The 19,573-nt window shown below is 44.0% G+C and overlaps 1 protein-coding gene across 4 annotated transcripts in view; it reads right to left on the bottom strand.

Moving 5' to 3' along the window:
- Window positions 1-6,012, bottom strand: part of kif1aa (kinesin family member 1Aa) — a 132,107-nt gene extending 126,095 nt beyond the window's left edge. For all 4 annotated transcript variants that reach the window (XM_062038686.1, XM_062038687.1, XM_062038685.1 and 1 more), the window contains exon 1: window positions 5,756-6,012. The gene's annotated coding sequence lies outside the window, so the exon portion shown is untranslated. The remainder of the gene's footprint in view (window positions 1-5,755) is intronic.
- Between the last annotated feature and the right edge of the window lie 13,561 nt (window positions 6,013-19,573).

A 19,573-nucleotide genomic window follows, 5' to 3' on the forward strand; every position in this document is an offset into this window, starting at 1 on the left:
TAACATTTGACAACCAAACAATTACACAAGGCGACTCGGTAAAGAATCTGGGTATTATCTTCGACCCAACTCTCTCGTTTGAGTCACACATTAAGAGTGTTACTAAAACGGCCTTCTTTCATCTCCGTAATATCGCTAAAATTCGTTCCATCTTGTCCACTAGCGACGCTGAGATCATTATTCATGCGTTCGTTACGTCTCGTCTCGATTACTGTAACATATTATTTTCGGGTCTCCCTATGTCTAGCATTAAAAGATTACAGTTGGTACAAAATGCAGCTGCTAGACTTTTGACAAGAACAAGAAAGTTTGATCATATTACGCCTATACTGTATATACCTTTATATACATATATACATACCTATACTGGCTCACCTGCACTGGCTTCCTGTGCACCTAAGATGCGACTTTAAGGTTTTACTACTTACGTATAAAATACTACACGGTTTAGCTCCAGCCTATCTCGCCGATTTTATTGTACCATATGTCCCGACAAGAAATCTGCGTTCAAAGAACTCCGGCTTATTAGTGATTCCCAGAGCCAAAAAAAAGTCTGCGGGCTATAGAGCGTTTTCTGTTCGGGCTCCAGTACTATGGAATGCCCTCCCGGTAAAAGTTAGAGATGCTACCTCAGTAGAAGCATTTAAGTCCCATCTTAAAACTCATTTGTATACTCTAGCCTTTAAATACACCCCCTTTTTAGACCAGTTGATCTGCCGTTTCTTTTCTTCTCTCCTCTGCTCCCCTCTTCCTTGGAGGGGGGGTTGCACAGGTCCGGTGGCCATGGATGAAGTGCTTGCTGTCCAGAGTCGGGACCCCGGGTGGACCGCTAGCCTGTGCATCGGTTGGGGACATCTCTGCGCTGCTGACCCGTCTCCGCTCGGGACGGTTTCCTGCTGGCCCCACTATGGACTGGACTCTCGCTGATGTGTTGGATCCACTGTGGACTGGACTTTCACAATATTATGTCAGACCCACTCGACATCCATTGCTTTCGGTCTCCCCTAGAGGGGGGGGGGGGTTACCCACATATGCGGTCCTCTCCAAGGATTCTCATAGTCATTCACATCGACGTCCCACTGGGGTGAGTTTTTCCTTGCCCGTATGTGGGCTCTGTACCGAGGATGTCGTTGTGGCTTGTACAGCCCTTTGAGACACTTGTGATTTAGGGCTATATAAATAAACATTGATTGATTGATGTTGCTTCCCATCCTACTCAGTGGAGTTTTACAAGCCTTTTGCTTGGTAGGTTCAAAGACAGCTTTTGTCTTTTCGCCGGGAACTCATTGAAACACAAAGTTTTGTGATAACTTAGATACAATTATTCTGACAAGCCACTTCTACACACAGCCACAAAAGTAAAACAACAACAAAAACAAAACAAACACCTAAACACTGTGGTGGCCTCTGCGGTGTTCCACGCCATCGTCTGCTGGGGTGGGGGGAGCATGGCCAGAGACCGGAGCAGACCCAACAAAGCAAGCCCACCAACTCTCGGCCAGTGTCCAGTCCGCACGGGTGAGCGAGGATGCGTCCACGGAGACCGAGGTGTCCGATACCTGCTCATTCAGCCAAGACACCAGCTCCGCAGCCCTGTCTCTTCTGAACACTTTTATGTCAATAAAGAAAAAGATTGTAGATTGGAGGCATGAAGAATAACGGAGAGCTCCGAGTTGGGAAGAAAGGGCGTGCATGGTCAGCTGCAGCCATGGCGACAAAGGGAGTGCGTCCCGGGATTAAAGTGGGCCGGGGCTGGGCCCGGTCCTCCTCCTCCTCCTCCTCCTCCTCCTGGAACTTGACAACACCATCACTCTAATGGGCGAGCGTGACTCATGGCGGCCAATCCAATTAAAGAGCAAGTCATGTTTTCATCAACGGCAGACAAAGGCTGACCACATTCTGCTCAGATTTGGGCGTCCTCGTCGCCGTTCTGCTGTGTCATCCTCCCTCCTACGAGTGGTCCTCCACAAGACTCACGTGAAGCGCATTAACGTTGAGACTGGCATCTTCTTTATGTGCTCCACTGCCACATGCACACAAGGAAGCTTTGTCACAATACAACAATAAAACATGCTTCCACGCGGTGTTGTCAGAATAAAATAATACATCATGATCCGTATGGTGCTGTCAGAATAAAAGAATACTTTAAATATTAAATTTTGAATTGACGCCTTGTGCAGAATTGGCTATTTTTGGAATTCCACCAAACTATCAAAAAATTAAGCAGACTTTTAGGGATAGTATCGCCTTTGCACCATTAATAGCTCGTAGAATTATTTTATTGGAGTGGAAATCACAGTTTGTCACACACACACTAGGTGCGGTGAAATTTGTCCTCTGCATTTGACCCATCCCCTTGTTACACCCCCTGGGAGGTGAGGGGAGCAGTGAGCAGCAGCGGTGGCCCCGCCCGGGAATCATTTTTGGTGATTCAACCCCTAATTCCAACCCTTGTTGTTGAGTGCCAAGCAGGGAGGTAATGGCTCCCATTGGTATAGTCTTTGGTATGACTGGGCCAGGGTTCGAACTCCCAACCTAGCGATCTCAGGGCGGACACTCTAACCCAGGGGTGTCCAAAGTGCGGCCCGGGGGGCCATTTGCGGCCCGCAGCGTGATTTTTATTGGCCCGCGACACATTCTATAGACAAACTCAACAGGTCCCAAATTACAACAAACATTGAAAAATTCAACGGGACCAAATCCCCCAAAAATGGGACCTGAAAACCAAAATGGCCGACAACCTGAGCGTGTTACTGTATAAGGTCCTTGATGATTTCCGTGTGTCCTGTCATGATGGAAAAAGTGTACACATTTCTTGTGAGACATATGTTTTTGAGTGTACTAAAGCCCTCAAAAGCGTTTAAGTTGGCGGTATAATAGCAATATTAGTAAATACTAGCTTACTTTAGAGCACAGTTGACATAAATACAAATAAAATCATTATTAAAATAATCATGAATGATTTTATTGCTTTGTTATCTCTAACACAGAGCTAAGATGTAGAAGTGTTTTTAAAATGTTAGCATATGTTCACCTACGTTGTTTTGGTTTGAGTATTTTTCATGTACAAAATGTATAAAAGTGGCCCTCGCATCCTTCAATTTTTCTCTTTGTGGCCCTCGCTGGAAAATGTTTGGACACCTCTGCTCTAACCACTAGGCCAGTGTTTTTCAACCTTTTTTGAGCCGAGGCACATTTTTTTCATTGAAAAAATCCAAAGGCACACCACCAGCAGAAATCATTAAAATATGAAACTCGATATTGACAGTAAAAAGTCGTGGGATATGATTTTAAACCATAACTAAGCATGCAACACTATAGCTCTTATCTCAAAGTAGGTGTACTGTCACCACCTGTCACATCACACCCTGCCTTATTTGGACTTTTTTGCTGTTTTCCTGTGTGTAGTGTTTTAGTTCTTGTCTTACGCTCCTATTTTGGTGGCTTTTCCTGTTTTGTTGGTATTTTTATGTAGCAGTTTCATGTCTTCCTTTAAGCGATATTCCCCGCACCTGCTTTGTTTTAGCAATCTAGAATATTGCAGTTGTTTTTATCCTTCTTTGTGGGGACATTGTTGATTGTCTTGTCATGTTCGGATGTACTTTGTGAACGCCGTCTGCTCCACACGCTGTAAGTCTTTGCTGTCGTCCAGCATTCTGTTTTTCTTCACTTTGTCGCCAGTTCAGTTGTAGTTTCGTTCTGCATAGCCTTCCCTAAGCTTCAATGCCTTTTTTTTTAGGGGCACTCACCTTTTGTTTATTTTTCAGTTTAAGCATTAGACATCTTTTTACCTGCACTCTGCCTCCCGCTGTCGTCTGAAAAATTGTGATCACGATTAGCTACCTGCTGCCACCTACTGATATGGAAGAGTATTACACGGTTACTCTGCCGACACTCAACAACAACACATCATTTGCAGACTATAATTACTGGTGTGCAAAAAATGTAATACCCCAAATAGGTGAAATTAGATAATCTCCCACGGCACACCAGACTGTATCTCACGGCACACTAGTGTGCCGCGGCACAGTGGTTGAAAAACACTGCACTAGGCCACTGAGTAGGTTCAGTTTGCCCCCAAGGCCTCCCTATGGCTTAAGGACCTCATGTTTTTCTTAGATTTAGAGAAAATTAAAACAATTTGACTTGACTTAATTAGTAACGCAGCTAAATTAAAGCCACTATAGGATAAATGTGACACTCACTGTTGACAATGAACCTTTTCACTTACCTCAACTCTTTTGTTGTTGTTTTTATTCAGTGACACTCCTCTGTATGTTTGTGATTTTAATTTGTATTACTTTTTTTTTTTTTTTCCCTTTTAGTAAGTTATTGTGATTCTCTACCTGCTTGTGGTGAAGAGGAAGGCAGTACATTGCTACGCACTGTGACTGAAATATAGGACGGGAGGTGGGAGGGTGTGTTATTATTTGACTTTTATAATTTTTCTGTAATTTTGTATTTTTAAAAATTTTATTTTGAGGGGGAGAACAAAAAAAAAAAAAAGTGTCTGTATTTTTTAAGTACCTGTATTATGATTTCCCTATCAAATGAATAAATAAGTCAGAGTCCATGGTTCTCGCCCGGGAAAGGGTGGAGTGCCATCTCCGGGTTGGGGAGGAGACCTTGCCCCAAGTGGAGGAGTTCAAGTACCTCGGAGTCTTGTTCAAGAGTGGGGGAAGAGTGGATCGTGACATCGACAGGTGGATCGGTGGGGCGTCTTCAGTAATGCGGACGCTGTATCGGTCCGTTGTGGTGAAGAAGGAGCTGAGCTGGAAGGCAAAGCTCTGAATTTACCGTTCCCATCCTCACTTATGGTCCTGAGCTTTGGGTTATGACCGAAAGGACAAGCGGCCGAAATGAGTTTCCTCTGCGCTCTCCCTTAGAGATAGGGTGAAAAGCTCCGTCATCCAGGAGGAGCCAGATGAGGTGGTTCGGGCATCTGGTCAGGATGGCAGGTGTTTAGGGCACGTCCGGCCGGCAGGAGGCCACGGGGAAGACCGAGGACACGTTGGGAGGACCATGTCTCCCCGGGAGGAGCTGGACGAAGTGGCCGGGGGAGAGGAAAGTCTGGGCTTGCCGGCTTAGGCTGCTGCCCCCGCGACACGACCTCGGATAAGCGGAAGAAGATGGATGGTTGGATGGAAGAATAAATGAAAAATATTTTCAAAAAAGAATAAAATGGTGTTGTTAGAATAAAAGAATAAAATATGCTTCCAAGCGGTGTTTTAGGCGTTCCATTGAGGGGAAAGTGTGATATTTAGTGTAGAAACAAAACGCTGGATGACGATGCAGCCCAGTCAGGGCGTGTTGAAACCTGGTGACAAAGACTAGTTCACGTCACCTTACTTCAGACTAGTTCATGTCACTAAGACTAGTTTATGCCACCTTACTTCAGACTAATTCATGTCGCATCACTTAAGACTAGTTAATGTCACCTCACTTAAGACTAGTTATTGTCACCTTACTTCCCTGCTTGCTTTAAAGGGACCCTTTTCATACATTTGTGTGCATTATTCGCAAGGATGACAGAAAAAAGTAGTCTTTAAATGTTCACAATTCAGGTGAATTGAGTGTAAATGTGTTAAAAGGTTGTTTCAGTGTCCTGAGGCAGTGCAGCCTCCTCATGGCCGCACCCAGGCTGAGCCCACGTCCTCCCAGGAGGTTTCCACCCCAAATCTTGGTTTTTTTTTTTTTTTTTAATTAAAACCCCCACCTTACACAGTATGGAAAGACAGAATGGAATAAAACATACGTGATGCTAGCAGCGAGTGCGCGCCGTCGTCGTTAATTCGATACCCGCCTCCTCCTCGTCCTCCCCGGGCGTGTGCTAGCAGCCTCCGGCCTCCATGGAGGAAGGGGCTCGGTGAGCTCGGTGTTCCCGGAAAGCGAAGGTGCCAGTGCGGGGTGATGTCGCTGGCTGGCCGGCTGGCTGGCTGGCTGGCTGGCTGGGTTGTCCTCTGGCGTCCAAAATGGTTGTGTTCGTCTCCTCCTCGTCCTTACACGGAGGGAGGATGCTGCCACCGGGCGATGACGTCACAGCCGAGGGAGGTAACAGCTTAAATGCGGTGGTGGGAAGAGCAATACGTCATAGCAAAACTACCTTGCGTACCGTAAAAATCACTGCGTAATAATAATAATATTTAGCATTGATGTCTGCATTTGACTAAAAACGTATTAATTTATAGTAATTTTGTCAACATATAAATGGAAAAACCGTACCACTGTTTTTTTTTTTTTACGGAAAAAAACAGTCAGCTTAATCGCCATAATTTTACTGTAAATTTTACTTTTCTTTTTCTTTTTTTTTCTTTTTTTACAAAATATTACTGTAAATGGAAAAACAGTAGCACAATTTATTTTTATTCTGGCAACTCAATTACCAGAATTTCTCTGTAAAATGTACAGTTGTTAACATATAAATGGAAAAACATTACCACCGTTTTTTTGTTTTCTTTTTTACGGGAAAAAAAACTTTCAGTTTAATCGCTATAATTTTACTGTATTTTTTTTAATTTTTACAAAATATTACTGTAAATGGAAAAACAGTAGCATAATTTATTTTTATTCTGGCAACTCAATCACCAGAATTTCTCTGTAAAATGTACAGTTGTTAACATATAAATGGAAAAACAGTACCACTGTTTTTTGTTTTGTTTTTTACGGAAAAAAAACTGTCAGTTTAATCGCTATAATTTTACTGTATTTTTTTTTTTATTTCTACAAAATATTACTGTAAATGGAAAAACAGTAGCACAATTTATTTTTATTCTGGCAACTCAATCACCAGAATTTCACTGTAAAATGTACAGTTGTTAACATATAAATGGAAAAACAGTACCACTGTTTTTTTGTTTTGTTTTTTACGGAAAAAAAAACTGTCAGTTTAATTGCTATAATTTTACTGTATTTTTTTTTTATTTCTGCAAAATATTACTGTAAATGGAAAAACAGCAGCACTATTTTTTATTTTATTCTGGCAACTCAATCACCAGAATTTCACTGTAAAATGTACAGTTGTTAACATATAAATGGAAAAACATTAGCACTGTTTTTTTGTTTTGTTTTTTACGGGAAAAAAAACTGTCAGTTTAATCGCTATAATTTTACTGTATTTTTTTTTTATTTTTACAAAATATTACTGTAAATGGAAAAACAGCAGCACTATTTTTTATTTTATTCTGGCAACTCAATCACCAGAATTTCACTGTAAAATGTACAGTTGTTAACATAAATGGAAAAACAGTACCACTGTTTGTTTTTTGTTTTTTTTATGGAAAAAAACTCAGCTTAATCGCTATAATTTTACAGTAAATTTATTTTTATTTTTTTTACAAAATATTACTGTAAATGAAAAAACAGCAGCACTATTTTTTTTATTTTTATATACACTATATTGCCAAAAGTTTTTGTCCACCTGCCTTGACTCACATATACATTTTTAGTGCCATCCCATTCCTAACCCATAGAGTTCAATATGACTTTTTGCAGCTATTACAGCTTCAACTCTTCTGGGAAGGCTGTCCACAAGGTTGCGGGGTGTGTTCATAGGAATTTTCCACCATTCTTCCAAAAGCGGTGAGGTCACACACTGATGTTGGTGGAGAAGGCCTGGCTCTCAGTCTCCGTTCTAATTCATCCCAAAGGTGTTCTATCGGTTAGGACTCTGTGCAGGCCAGTCAAGTTCATCCACACCAGACTCTGTCATCCATGTCTTTATGGACCTTGCTTTGTGCACTGGTGCACAGTTGTAACAAACGCACCCAAGTTCCCCGGGTGTCTTTGCCACTACGCAATTAAGGAGTCACGGGTGGGACCTGATATTCAGCTGGGAATGATTAATATATTAAATAAACACAAGACATGTATAACTATTAGCCACAAAACGATCAGGCTTATATTTAATATGCCACAAATTAATCCCGCATAGCAAACAACTCCCCCCTCCCGTCCATATAACCCGCCAATATAAATCAAACACCTACACAACACACTAAATCCCACAGCCCAAAGTTCATACAACACATATATTTCCCCAAAGTCCCAAAAGTTACGTACGTGACACGCACGTAGCGTGACATGCACGTACGGGCAAGCGGTGAATGTTTGAAAGCCGCAGCAGTGTACTCACGGTACCGAGACTGCGCATCCAACTCAAAGTCCTCCTGGAAAGAGTCCCTGTTCTCCCGGTTCTCCACAGGCCAATGGAAAGCACACCAAAAAAGTCAAAAGGCAGATAATTCCAAGGAGTGGCTCCGTGGCAAAAAACACTGCGTCTGACAGGTGCTCCAGGTGGTTAGTGACGTCACTTTCCGCTTCCGCCCGGTCTGATAGAACCGGATGCCTTTTATATCCCCACATATTATTTACGTACATATTTAATATTAACAAGATTATTAAATACGCCTGTAACAGTTTATAATAAGTAAATGGATGACAATAAGTATATATATATATTTATTTTCCCAGCTGAGCACAAGTTAACTGTGACTGGCAATTTATTATATATATATATATATATATCGATGGACCCCTATGGCCATTACATTCCCCCCCCCCCAGCCAGCGGCTTATGGGGACCATAATAGGGTTTCATGTTTACCACATTAATAGTATCCACCTTACACTTATCAGTCAACCAACGAATACTGTAATTTACAGGACCCAACTTCTTCTCTACCCGCACAGGACCTAACCATCTGGGTGCTAGTTTGGCAGAGAATTTACTTGAAGCTTTGGAAAGTGGGTGCGCCCTAATCCAGACCAGATCCCCAACTACAAAGTGTACATCTTTGTGTCGTGCATTATAATATCTGGCTTGTCGAGCTTTGGACGCGCCTACATGTCTCTCCACTTCCTCCTTTAGGTGTGTGTGTGTAAGTATGGTGTGATATGCAGATGTGTGTGGTGGTGGAGCTTTGTGCACCAGTCGTTCCAGGGGTCCCATCAGATTCCGCCCGAGAGTCAACCTGGCAGGGGTTGAACCAGTCGTCTCATGGACAGCGGTGTTAAGGGCAAACCGGAATTCAGGCAGCCACTTATCCCAGTCTTGATGATGGTTCCCTACGAAGGCGGCAATCATAGTCTTGAGGGTGCGATTGACTCGTTCTGTCATGTTGGTTTGGGGGTGGTAAGCTGTGGTTAGTTTATGGGTTACCCCCCAGGATTCGCACAGACGGGACATCAGTTGGCTTGTGAACTGTGGCCCTCGGTCAGACACAAGATATGTGGGAACTCCCCAGCGAGTGAAAATGTCATTTTTGAGAATTTGGCAGACCTTGGGAGTTTGGGCGTCTTTCAGGGCAAAAAGCTCTACCCACTTGGAGTAGTAGTCCACCACCACCATCAGCACAGAGTTCCGGTCCTTACTGAGGGGAAAAGGTCCCATGAAGTCCACCCCCAGCATCTCTCCTGGGGCGTTGACAGTAGAGGACTGGAGTTGTCCAGCTGGCTTGTCGTTGGGGTTTTTGTATTGTTGACAAGTCCTGCATGCTTGGACGTGACTCCAGACGTCTTTCCTTACTGTCGGCCACCAAGCTACTTCCAGAATCTTCAAGAGCGTCTTCATTCTCCCCAGATGTCCTCCGAATGGACTGTCATGAAAGTAGGCCAGGAACTGCGGCACCAGAGACAATGGCACTACCAGCTGATAATTGAAGCCGCCATACTTAGATGGTACTCCCCGGTACCACACCCCTTGCTGAAGTTGATAGTGGATCCGGCCAGGTGTAGGTTGGTCAACAGAAGGTCCACATTCCAGACATGTTGTATCAGTTTTTTGAGCCTCAGAAAGATCTTGCAGTGTGCTGGGGAGATCTGACCAGTAGGTTTTCGGAACAACAAGGCAAATCTTCCCTTCTGGTGATTGGGGTGCCCGTGACAATGCATCCGGTACCACATTGCAGCAGCCCTTCTTGTAATGGACTCTGAATGTGAATCCCTGTAGTCTCAGCGTCCATCGTGTAAGTCGGGACGAAGTCTTAGGGCAGTTGAATGCCCAGGCAAGAGCACTGTGGTCCGTGAAGACATCAAAAGTTGTTCCCTCGAGGAAATGTCTCCACTTCTCAACTGCCCACACCACAGCCAAGCACTCTTTTTCGGCAGTGGAGTAGCGGACTTCAGCTCCTTGGAGCGCTCTGGAGGCAAAGGCAATTGGCCGTTCTTCACCTTCAAGGCGTTGCATCAGGACCGCGCCAAGGCCCAAGTCACTGGCATCACAGTGAACCTGGAAACTGATTTGTGGATGGGGCTGAGCAAGCACTGGTGGAGACTGTAAAAGGGATTTGAGGTGGTCGAAGGCCTCCTGGCAGGTAGGACTCCACTCCCAAGGAACATCCTTCTTCTTTAGTTGGTTTAGAGGAGACGAAATGTCGGCCAGCCTGGGGATGAACTTGTGGTACCAGCCGACCATGCCAAGAAACCTCTGAAGACTCTTCAGGTCTGTGGGAGGGGGGTATGCAGTTATTGCTGATATTTTTTCCGGATCTACTTCCACTCCTTTGCCTGATATTAGGTGTCCAAGGAAGGTGAGCTGATCTTGAAGCAGGTGGCATTTCTTGATGTTGAGAGTAAGGTTTGCTTGTTGTAATTTTGCAAACACCACTTCAAGGTCAAGCAGGTGTTGTTCTTCTGTTTGTGAAAACACAATGATGTCATCAATGTACACGAAACAGATCCTTCCCCTAAGCTCACCCAGAACTGTCTCCATTAAACGCTGGAAGGTCGCCCCAGCATTGCGCAGTCCAAATGGCATGACTTTATATTGATATAGGCCCAGATGTGTGATCATGGCAGTCTTTGGCTTGCTATCCTCATCCATGGCAACCTGCCAGTACCCACTCTGCAGGTCAAGGGAGCTGAAATATTTTGCACCTTGCAATGACTCCAGGATCTCATGTATGAGGAGCATGGGATAGGCGTCATGCTGGGTTTTGGCGTTCAAGCCCCTGTAGTCCACACAGAATCGGGGTGTTCCATCCTTCCTGGGTGTCAGAACAACAGGAGAGGCCCACGGAGATGTTGATGGCTCTATCACTCCAGTGCTGATCATTTTTTTGATTTGTTCCTCGATTATTTCTTGTTTTTGACTGGACACTCTGTAAGCCCGCTTCCTCACAGGCATCTCATCCATGGTGGTGATTTGATGTTTAATTACCCTGGTGGCCCCAGTAGTCTCAGTCCACACAGTTGGCCACTTCTGCAGCAGTGGTCGCACCACCTCAGGTTGGGATTCGAGGAGGGGGATGGCAGACTGATTAACTTGGGGTTCTTCATTTATGGCCATGTAAAAATTAATGGAGGAACCTGGGTGAGTCCAGCGAAGCATTTCTCTGCCTTTGGGGAGAAATTTGAATTCTCTCCCTCCGGGCATGACATACCTCTTGAGATGAGGTTTGAGTACCATTTGTGATGTGGTCATGAAGTCGAGACCTAACAACAAGGGCATACATAAGTGGCCATCAGCCATCACATGAATCTGTAGGGTGCTATGACAGTCATGCAGATTGAGGAGCAGGGTGGCTTTTCCAACTGCTTGGTTTATTTGTCCATTTGCCATGACAAACTTTGGAATGCCGCTTGGCTCCAGAACCTCGCCGCACTTCCTCACAGCCTTCCACAGCGTATGACTCATTAGTGAGTACGTGCATCCGGAGTCCAGGACTCCATCTCCTTTAGAGCCGCGCATGCTAATAGGGACCACCAGGAGGGATTGTTCGCCCATAGCAGCGGCAAGGTCGGCCCCACTTCGACTCGGCCCATGCTCCATCTTCTTGCCAGATCTTTTTGGAGGGTTGCTTTGTTGGACACGACTCCAATAGTCTTTACTATTTGTCCAATCTCGTTCAATCAGGGAGCCCACCTTGACCAGCTGTTCTACCGTTGTCACAATTCCACGTAGACCACTGGCCAACCTGGGATTGCAGGCACCGAGTATGCGGCGCACGATCTCGGCTTCCTCCATGTCATGTCTCCACTTCAGGCAGAGGGCACGATAATCATATGCGAAATCTCGCAAGCACTGATTAGGAGTTTGAAGAATGGAGTGGAGCTGCATCTCAATCTCGGATTGGTAGTCAGTTGGCAAAAAGGCTTCCAGGAAAGACTGCTTAAATGTAGACCAGCTGGTTATGGTACTGCGGGCTGCCGACCACCAACTCCTGGCAGGACCTTTTAAGACAGCATTGAGTGTTCCCACCAGCTCAGCATCGCTCAGAGGGCGGAGTGCTAAAAAGTTTTCACACTGTTCGATGAAATCGGTGACATCGGCCGAGCCTCTGGACTCTCCAAACTGAGGAAACTCCATCCTGATGGGTGGTCTGACTGTGGCAGCAGGTGTAATGGCGGTGACAGCAGGTGGTCTGGCAGTGACAGCAGGTGCAGTGGTGGTGACAGCAGGTGCAATGGTGACAGCAGGTGGTCTGGCTGTGACAGCAGGTGCAATGGTGACAGCAGGTGGTCTGGCTGTGACAGCAGGTGCAATGGTGACAGCAGGTGGTCTGGCGGTGACAGCAGGTGTAATAGGGAAGGTGATGTCTCGGACAGGCGGGTGGTGGTGGACTGGTATGGCGGCTGCAGGAGTGGAGAAGCTAGCTGGTCGCCAAAACCTTCGGGTTTTAACAAGGGTATTTTTCAATTGCTCTCCCCACCTTTCATCTCTTCGACGCAGACATGCTGCGACAGCTTGGTCGAAGTTCTGCACCTTCGTGTCCACATACGCTTTCATCTCTGCCGCCATGGCCTCCATCGCTGCCCTAAGTCCATCCTCCCGGTTAAGGGTGCTGTCGACCGCTTCTGTGAGTCGGTTCTCCAGAATGTCCACTCGTTGTTGCAGCGTTAGAAGTTGCTCCAGGACAGCTTCTGGTTCCACCCCATCCTCTTCCTCTGCTGCCGCCTCCTGTCTGGACTGTTCTAAATACATAGAGTCCAGCAAGTTAGTCAGCTCAGCAACACCATTTGGATTGGGCCTACTGGTGACATGGCGGAAAGGGTCAAGGGGCGGAGTTGAGTCCTGGGCTGCATCAGCAAAGTCCTGTCTGTCATCTTCCTCCATTAGGGAGTGGCTGCTGGTTGACATTGCTCCAATTAAACTAATTATGTGTAAGTATTTATTAATTGTCGTATATGTAAGTGTCTATGTGTGTAAATGTATAAAAATAGTATGTCTTTATGTACCAGAAAATGGATGTATATCTGTATCAAAATGTAGAAAAAATGGTGACACAATAGGAGTGTGTGTCACCCTGATGACTATTTAAGGGTAAAAATGAACCCAATATGAATTTATATTTTAACAAGACAAATAATGTTTATATACTACTTATTCCCCTTAAAGTGTTTTGCAAAAAACAACGAAAATAAAAGTCGCTGATATAAATGACACACTAAGCCCCGCTTCTCCCCGTACGGGCCACCACTCTGTAACAAACGCACCCAAGTTCCCCGGGTGTCTTTGCCACTACGCAATTAAGGAGTCACGGGTGGGACCTGATATTCAGCTGGGAATGATTAATATATTAAATAAACACAAGACATGTATAACTATTAGCCACAAAACGATCAGGCTTATATTTAATATGCCACAAATTAATCCCGCATAGCAAACAACTCCCCCCTCCCGTCCATATAACCCGCCAATATAAATCAAACACCTACACAACACACTAAATCCCACAGCCCAAAGTTCATACAACACATATATTTCCCCAAAGTCCCAAAAGTTACGTACGTGACACGCACGTAGCGTGACATGCACGTACGGGCAAGCGGTGAATGTTTGAAAGCCGCAGCAGTGTACTCACGGTACCGAGACTGCGCATCCAACTCAAAGTCCTCCTGGAAAGAGTCCCTGTTCTCCCGGTTCTCCACAGGCCAATGGAAAGCACACCAAAAAAGTCAAAAGGCAGATAATTCCAAGGAGTGGCTCCGTGGCAAAAAACACTGCGTCTGACAGGTGCTCCAGGTGGTTAGTGACGTCACTTTCCGCTTCCGCCCGGTCTGATAGAACCGGATGCCTTTTATATCCCCACATATTATTTACGTACATATTTAATATTAACAAGATTATTAAATACGCCTGTAACAGTTTATAATAAGTAAATGGATGACAATAAGTATATATATATATGTATTTTCCCAGCTGAGCACAAGTTAACTGTGACTGGCAATTTATTATATATATATATATATATATCGATGGACCCCTATGGCCATTACACAGTCATGTTGGATGAGGAAGGGGCCCGCTCCAAACTGTTCCCACAAGGTTGGGAGCATGGAATTGTCCCTAAATATTTTGGTATCCTGGAGCATTCAAAGTTCCTTTCACTGGAACTAAGGGGCCAACCAAGCCCAACTCCTGAAAAACAACCCCACACCATAATTCCTCCGCTGACCCCTCTGTCAGTTTACGTAGCCTACCACTTTGTGCCTGAGTTGCTGTTTACACTTGTAAAGAACATAATGTCATGGCTGTCTTGAGTTTCCTATAATTTCTACAACTCTTATTTTTTTGTGATAGAGTGATTGGAGCACATACTTGTAGGTCACAAAAAACATTTATGAAGTTTGGTTATTTTAGGAATTTATTATGAGTCTACTGAAAATGTGAGCAAATGTGCTGGGTCAAAAGTATACATACAGAACTTTCCTCCAGAAGGTGTTATCTTTGTCCATGTGATGTCAGATGAAACAAAAATGGAGCTGTTTGGCCACAATACCCAGCAATATGTTTGGAGAATTCTAACTCCACTCATTTGGTCAAAGTCCCTAAGAGGGAAAACAGTCCAGCAAGTCTGGAGCATGTGGAAAGAAGTGATGACAGTGATCATTGTTCACCACAAGGGGGCACCGCAGTATTCATGTCCTAAGGTCCCACCCAACACCCTGACCCACAATAAAAGATTTAGCAAAGATTGGATGAGGAGTTTGTTAGAGTACGACCCCTTCGGGTTGCTGAAAAATGGCCGAGGGAGACCAAGATGGCCGACTTTCTGTTCGGTTTCAAGATGTGGGTCCTTGAGGTTTTTACGTGCGTCCTGTCATGATGGGCGTCTCCGGCCATGTACGTGACGACAGGGCCCGAGCAGGCCTACAATCAATGTTGTGATTCATTGGACTACTGAGGCGCCAATTACTTCACATCAAATATTACACTTTGAAATATTGCATCATTTTTGTGTTTGCCATGTAAAAAACTAAGTTTTCTTTGACAAAAAGGGAATAAAACAAAGAAAAAATAAACACAAATACCTTACTTTTCGGAGTATAAGTTGCTCCGGAGTATAAGTCACACCGGTCGAAAATGCTTAATAAAGTAGGAAAAAAACATAAGTCGCACTGGAGTAGAAGTCGCATTTTTTGGGGAAATGTATTTGATAAAAGCCAACACCAAGAATAGACATTTGAAAGGCAATTTAAAATAAATAAAGAATAAGTGAACAACAGGCTGAATAAGTGTACGTTATATGAGGCATAAATAACCAACTGAGAACGTGCCTGGTATGTTAACATAACATATTATGGCAAGAGTCATTTAAATAACTATAACAGGCCCGGCCCTAACCAATCTGGCGCCCTAGGCAAGATTTTAGGTGGCGCCCCCACATCGGCAGTGAAGTGTATATAATCACAAGAAACCGAATACCTTTGTCTTTGACCTTTTTTTTTTACTTAAAGAAAGCAAATTAACAATGAGAATAGTTAACAAGATAAAAAAAATATGGATAAATGAATACAAAAAATAAAAAATGAATATATGAAATACAATATTTTTTACATACATAAACACAAAATAAAACGTGTCAACAAGTTGCATAAAATAAATTAAAAATACAATATAAGTAAGGCACTGCACAAAACAAGATATCAAACCAGTATGACTTTAACAACTATATTACAAAAAAAGGGGATCCTACAGAGTTCTCTATTTGTGCTTTTTAATATTGCATTAGCTAGAATGACTTACAAATGACTGTACACCAGGGAGTACTGTAATTACCTAACGTTACATTATTATTTTCCATAACAATTTAGCCCCCTCCACAATATTAACCCGACGTTAAAACAGAACTAGCTATTTATTGATTAGCAATTGCCGAATCATGTAACATTAGCTTAATGCTAAAAAGACAGGTGAGGTTACTATCACATTCTGTAACAGACAAATCATTTCATGTAGGCTAACGTTACCTACCTGCTACCTCTGTCTTTTTCTCGTTTCTCCTCTTCTTTTCTCCCCTGGGCACCTGACAGTTTTGGCCGTTTTGACATCTTGTGTTGATTTTTTTTATGTGGTGACGTCCAAAAAGAGTCATGATACGGGAAGGGAGGGGGCGCACCGTGCCGGGGGGGGGGGGGGCGTAATGTTGTAACAAATAATATTTCTATTAAATAGGCTTTACTTTGCATTTTAATTAACGTGGGATTATTTTATGTATTTAGAAATAATAGTACCAACTTTTTTTTTTTTTTTTTCCTCCAACATTTGTGGCACTGGCGTGGCGCCCCCTGATGGACGGCGCCCTTAGCATTTGCCTATACGGCCTATGCCACGGGCCGGCCCTGAACTATAACATATAGAACATGCTATACGTTTACCAAACAATCTGTCACTCCTAATCGCTAAATCCCATGAAATCTTATAAGTCTACTCTCTTACGTGAATGAGCTAAATAATATTTGATATTTTACGCTAATGTGTTAATAATTTCACACAAAAGTCGCTCCTGAGTATAAGTCGCACCCCCGGCCAAACCATGAAAAAAACTGCGACTTATAGTCCGAAAAATACGGTACTAATAATTCACATTTATAATCAATGGATAGATCTGAAGTTGAAAGTTTAAAAAAAAAAGAAAAAAAAAAAGGTATGACTTATTTTGGATCCCCAAGAAATTGAGTGGGATTTTTTTTGTTTCAAACTGTCGTTGCACACAGACAGATTTCAAATGAATGCTTTGCCATAAAAAAATTGGGTTTTGGGGGAAAAAAGGGCATAAAGCATAAAAGGAAAAAATGTATATTGGCAAACAAGACTGCCAGGCAGAGTTAGGTATAAATTGCTCTGATTAGTGATCAGGAGCAGGTTAACCTACCGACCACTAATCAGAGGCAGGCGCAGGAAATCAGCACCCCATAGACACTAAGAAAACTAATGAGGTTGCTGAAAAAGAAATGGACAATAAACTAAAGATAATATTACTAAACCACAGATCACAAACATGACCCGGACAACGGGGCATCAAAAGTAGGTGTTTTAAAACACCAAAAAGCTTCCGTTGTATAGACAGAGCTACTTTGTCAGAAATTCATATACTTCTGACAAACTCAACAAAAATCTAATTCGCACGGCAGAGGAGGATGGTTCTCGAGAATATAGAAAAAAGGAGTAATTGTGAATGAAAAAAATGGTTAAATAGCCCTGCCCTATGCGGAGAATCCTGCAAAAGAAAGAAACCTATCAAAGGAATACAGTCTTTTATTCACGTGAACAAAACAAGGATCTCATTTGCGACTTTTCTAAACTCCAAAAGGCCATTCTGCTCAACAAATAAATACGGACAGTTAGGAAGGTCTTGGGCTCTGGCACAGCGCTGAGAAGACATCAAACTTGACTAAATAGAAAGCTGTAACAAAGTCTTAGTTTGTGAACCTGTGGAAGGATCATTACCTTGGCCGGAGGACAGCGACACCTCTGGCTGCGCACCGTGTCCAATTTTCCAGCGAGTTATCCAGTACTGACGGCGGGATTTGGCCGGCCAGAAGCGTGCTCTAGCATGGCGAGCTTGGTCCTAACGATTCGCCTGCAAGGTTGACAGTCCAAACGGACTCTTCTGGATCAAATCCTGGATCATTCAAAGACAGCGGGACTTGTTAGTATCTGGTGGTTTATTTGCCTCACTGGTGAAATGTTGCTCTATCTTATACGCCGGTCCAGAGCATCACAAACCTGCTCGATGGGTGACATGTCCGGTGAGTATTCTGGCCATGCAAGAACTGTTTTCTACGTCCTTACTACATTGGGCCGTGCAATATCATGCTCTCTCTCTCACATAGAAGAAAGAACTACTGTGCTATGTCATGCAACTTCGGCAGCTATTTTTCTACTTGAAGAGGTCTGTTCTTGGAGGCAGGGGGTGAGTGTGATGGGTCAAATGCAGAGGATAATCTCACCACACAGAGTGTGTGTGTGACAATCGAAAACGAGAAGAAGTCGGTCACAAGAGACCCACTCTCTTCTTGGCAAGTCCGATCCAGGACCTGCCAAGACCTCATTTACTTAGGCCATCTACCACTCTTCTACATCCAACAGTTTTAGGCTATACTTTCTGCCTCCCTCCGGCTGGTTACCTGCCTCTTGAGCTCTACTTCAGTCTCTCCCTCCTCCAGGTGTTCTTTGGCTGCCTGTTGTGTGGCGCCAGTTTCCGCAAAGTCTGGCCTATCCATCCCCATTTTTGTCTCAGGATCTGCCGGACTTCCTCTCAGCCATAGTTCCTCATTCTTACTTTTGTTTGGCCACCTGATCCCAAAGATGTGTTTCAGACAGCAGAATGTCTGTGTCATGGGAGAACCACTTGTGCAAAGCCGAACATTCAAGTACCTAGGAAGCACAGTGACAGAAAATGTCGAGCTTGATGATGAGATCAGACTCAGGATGGGGAGAGCGAGTGCAGTGTTTGGGAAATTAAGGGAAAGACTCTGAAATAACAGGCATGTTTCTATTCGCGTCAAGTGCAAGGTGTACAGAGCAACTGAGCTACCTACACTTTTGTACGGTGCTGAAACTTGGAGCCTCTACAGGTTGCAAGTCAGGAAACTTCACACCTACATGATGCGCCACCTTCGGGCCATCAAGGGCATCTCCTGGAGAGACAAAATCCAGAACACAGAGGTCCTAAGTCGTGCTGGACTGCCAAACGAACCTGAGATGGGTCGGGCATGTAGAGAGAATGAGCCACGAGCGGCTCCCTCTGCATCTGCTCTACTCACAGCTGGACGAAGGAAAACGAAACCGAGGGAGGCCAAGGCTACGGTACAAGGACACCTTTAAACGGAATTTGAGGGAACTGAAGATCGACACTGCAACCTGGCAGCCGAAGGCAAAAGACAGGGTTGAGTGGAGGTCTACGATCCGACCGAAATGAAACAGTCATTGCCTGACAGACTGCTATGATGATGATGATGATATAAAAGTCTGTATTCTTGGTTGGTTGGTTACTTTCCATACCTACCATTGTTGCCTGTTTGACTGATTTTATTTGATTAACCATTTGCTAACATTTCACACTAGAAAATCATCAAAGAATGTATGGTTCCTAGAATCGGCCAGTATTCAAGGCTCCAATCTTGGTATGGTATCGGAAGTGAAAAAGTTGTGTGGGGACCAACTCTGGTGGCAGTTAGCTATGTTGATAAATAGCCTGTCATGGACAGGTGGGTGGACACCGAGCTAGGTCAGTTGCTACATGCTGGTTAGTTCTGGTGGAAGATGGCAAAGCACAGAAGACACCCAGTCCTTCCAGGGAGAAGAGTTTATTGAAGATTTCAGTGACACAAGATGAAACAATGCTACAAT

The sequence above is a fragment of the Entelurus aequoreus genome, linkage group LG27, assembly GCF_033978785.1.
Source record: "Entelurus aequoreus isolate RoL-2023_Sb linkage group LG27, RoL_Eaeq_v1.1, whole genome shotgun sequence".
In the NCBI taxonomy this organism is placed as follows: Eukaryota; Metazoa; Chordata; class Actinopteri; order Syngnathiformes; family Syngnathidae; genus Entelurus; species Entelurus aequoreus.